Genomic DNA, 4,100 nt, shown 5'->3' on the forward strand with positions numbered 1-4,100 from the left:
GGTGCCATATCTTGAAACAGAGCGAAATTACTGACTGTTGGTAATAACTCTAAAGTTAGGTGAACTATCTCTAAGTGGGCAATCTAAGGATAAATCCAAATAGCTCCAAGGAAATGTTGTATATGACTTTGATCTGAAGGTTCAAAAGTCTCAGAAGAGTTCTTCACGTTTAACCCCAAACAGAACCTTCCATTACTGTCTGTTATGCTATAGTCTGTGGATTTCAAGAGCTGATAATGCTCTTTGGATAACCTTGAACACACATGTGTTTGGAATCTGTTGCACTTTTAGCTAGTGACATGGTTTTAGAAATTAGATTTTGTCTTTCCCTCTCTTTAAAAATCATTTTAGAATAAAAGCCAGTTGCTAAGTTCCGTCTCCCTTCTAAATTGATAGAAAGTATTTGTTTAAAATGTTCAACATCTGTTTTTGGTGATTGTTTTTTGTTGTTGTTGTTGTTGTTCTGTTTTTACTTCATAGTCTCTCCTCCCTATCCAGACTTAGAAAGAACAAGTATAAATAAAACCAGTGTTTATATAAAGTCAGGTCTGCTGAAGAAAGGGGGAGGTGCACAGATCAGAGAAAGCCTGTCATACCAGTTTTGCAGGTGAGTATAAGTATTATAACTAACGCTTTTAAAAAGTTGAAGGGCACATAATCTTTCTTGTAAGGCACCATCATCATCATGTCCTGTCTCCATATCTTTATACATGCTCTTCCCTCTGTCTAAAATCCTCATCTCCACTTGATTGCCTATTCATTCTACAAAACTTCTATTCATTCTACAAAACCCATATCAATTGTTACTTCCTCTGTGAAGCTTTTCCTGAACTCTAGAAAGCAGTAGTTACTCTCAGGACCAGCAACCAATTATGATGCAAATTATTGAGGCGTTATAGTGATCAGGTTACTGAAGTCAGGAGATATGCCTGAATCATCTTTGCCATTTTAACACCTAGAACTGTATCACATGGTAGATGCTCAATACATACTTGTTGAATGACTACACAAGGGATTTATTACATAAACTAGAGGCCTGGTGCATGAAATTCGTGCACCCGTGCAGTCTCTAGGCCCGGCCGGTGATCGAAGTGCGAGCATCTGGTGTGGAAGGGCACGTAGCTGACCTCTGGGCCCTGGGCAGCACCTGGGTCTCCGGGCCCCTGCGCACCCCCCTCTGCCTGAGTCATTGGGCTCTGCCTGGCTCCCTCAGTACCTGGGAGCCAGGCAGCAACCCCACCCCCTACTGTGTTGCTGGTCACCATCTGTGGGGTGATCGGCAGGGCGATTGGGTCCCATACGCACCCACCTTGGCCTGGCGCTGCCCGCTTACCTACTCCACCGTTCCGCCGCAGTCCCACTCTCGTTGGGGCTCATTAGGGCCAGCAGTACCTTTACTGCCTCCCGCTGCCAGCTCCGTGTTGCTGATGCCTGCCACATTCCATGCCACCCCCTGGTGGTCAGCACACATCATAGCAAGCGGTCAAACTCCTGGTCGAGGGGACAATTTGCATATTAGGCTTTTATTATATAGGATTATGGTTTGGCTATTTAATAGAAAACTTTTCAGGTATTAAGAATCATGTAAAAAATATTTCCAATATAATATTAAGTGATGACTGTAGGTCAGTGATGGCGAACCTATGACACGCGTGTCAGAGGTGACAGGCGAACTCATTTTTTTGGTTGATTTTTCTTTGTTAAATGGCATTTAAATATATAAAATAAATATCAAAAATACAAGTCTTTGTTTTACTATGGTTGCAAATATCAAAAAATTTCTACATGTGACATGGCACCAGAGTTAAGTTAGGGTTTTTCAAAATGCTAACACGCCGAGCTCAAAAGGTTCGCCATCACTGCTGTAGGTTATAAAATAGTATTTGCAGTATAATCCAAAATATGTTCGTATATACATATATATGGACAGAAAAACCCTCGAGAAATATGTATAATTGCACAAAAATATTGCGGTATTTATATCTTGGTAGTAGTGTTTCAAATGATTTCTTTATTTTCTGAATTTCTACACTGAGCATGTATTTCATTGTCAAGGAAAATAATAGTTATAAATAGAGATGCAAGTCATTTATTAGTCCTGACTGTTTGGACAGAAAGTTTTCTCCACCCTCTTACTTGGTGCTCATTTTTAATCCCATTCGGCACTTTACTTTTCTTAACCAGGTAGCATTTTTGTATGGTAACTGCCACTACTGGCCTGGAAGCCAGTTGTACAAATGAATGTGTATTCTTTCTAGTTTACAAATGGTTCTGATAGAAATAAATTAGAATATAACATACGGATGTTTTGCCTAAAAGCACAGAGAAGAGAGGGAGGTTGGGGTTCGCAGTGTCACTCAGGTACTAACTTAACCCTTCTAGGATGTTTTAATTTTCAATTTCCTAATGGAAAAAATCCTAAAGTAGCAGCCGTCCCTGCCTTTCTATTTTGTGCTATTGTTTTGACTGTTGTTTCTATAAAAATTGTGTTGTTGCCATTTCAGAGAAGGATTAATACCCCCACATCTCATTATTTGCAATTGTCCCCTGATGGTTTCTTTGTTTGCACATTGTAATTATGGATAGCATTAATTGTTCACAAAACTACCATTTCTCCTCTTTATTTTTGCATATATTTTAAATACCCATTATGTTTTCCATCTTCAGTATAGTGTGTGTTTGTGTTTATTTATTTATTTACTTATTTTTTGCAACATAACAATGCATTTGTCTGTTGCACTGCCCTGCACAGGGTTAGAACAATTTGTAAATAATTTACATTATTATTTTGGAGAAGAGCTGAGTATGGGTTTCAGTGTAAATCTCCTCAAAGCACTTCTTGCCATAGTAGCAACATATTTTTTTCCGAGATGCCATAATTCTGGGTTGCCTTTTGCTGCTTCCTTTAGCAACCAACTGTCTCATCATTGCAAATTGATGGCAGTAAAATTGACCTTTATTATGGCCTTTTTATTCCCTTAACTCAGAAGGATTTATAGCGTTTTATTTTGTTACCACATTGACTGTTAATGGGAACTATAAAATAATGACTGAATTCTACATACCCTTTTTATTTTCTAATGGCCTTGGCATTATTGACCAACCAGACTTTCAGATTTTAAGATTTCTCTTGGACAATTCAGCAAGAGTTTTGTAAAACCAGTGCTTCTTCCTTTTGTGAAATGCACATTTCGCTGTGTATTGTCAAAATAATTAAATGCTTGTTATAAATTTGAGCACTTAAAATGACAAAATCATTGCCTGTAGAATAATGGAATAAACAAAAAATTCTAAAAAAACACCCCCCAAAAAAACCATACAAGGTAATTCAAACTGCTTCACCTGAAATAATGAGAATTTAATGAGGCTCATATTCCAAAACCTCTCATGTTTAAGTGCATATTGTGTTTATTTTCATATTAATTGTCTTTTCATTGCATTCTTGGGAAGGTGTTCACAGAGGAAAGTTAGTCTGTAGGCTGGAGGTGACAGCCTGTGGAGGCCCAGGCTGAAGCTGATGGGAGCTCCATTCAAGATGGAAGGAGGACACTCTGGATTTGCAATCCTGGGCTGTTAGGGCTGAGTCTTCATGTGTAGTTATCCGAGAAAAGAGAATAACTTCCTGGGGGCATGAAAGTGAATAAACTTGAGGGGAGTTGTTCTGAGTAGGCTTTTGTATCGCAGCTCCCTGCAGCTGATTGGGGACTAGAGACAGCTAGAGAGGCCTGAGTGTGAGATGTTGGTGACTGCGGGGAGAAAAAAAGTGACAATTTCAGTCCACAGGCTCTGTCTCTGCTAATAAATCAATCAGTGAATATGCCTGTGAACTTGCCGCCATTTTAACGAGTAGTATTTTTTCCTTTTTATTGAATTTATTGGGTTAACAAAATTATACAGGTTTCAGGTGCACAATTCCACAACACATCATCTGTACACTATATTGTGTGTTCACCACCCCAAGTCAAGTCTCCTTCCATCACCATTTATCTCCCCTCTACCCTCCTCCACCTCACCTCCCCCCTCCCCCCTACAATCACCACACTGTTGTCCATGTTCATGAGATTTAAAAAAATTTTTTTTCTCAATCCATGCACCCCCAA

The sequence above is a fragment of the Myotis lucifugus genome, unplaced genomic scaffold, assembly GCF_000147115.1.
Source record: "Myotis lucifugus unplaced genomic scaffold, Myoluc2.0 scaffold_344, whole genome shotgun sequence".
In the NCBI taxonomy this organism is placed as follows: domain Eukaryota; kingdom Metazoa; phylum Chordata; class Mammalia; order Chiroptera; family Vespertilionidae; genus Myotis; species Myotis lucifugus.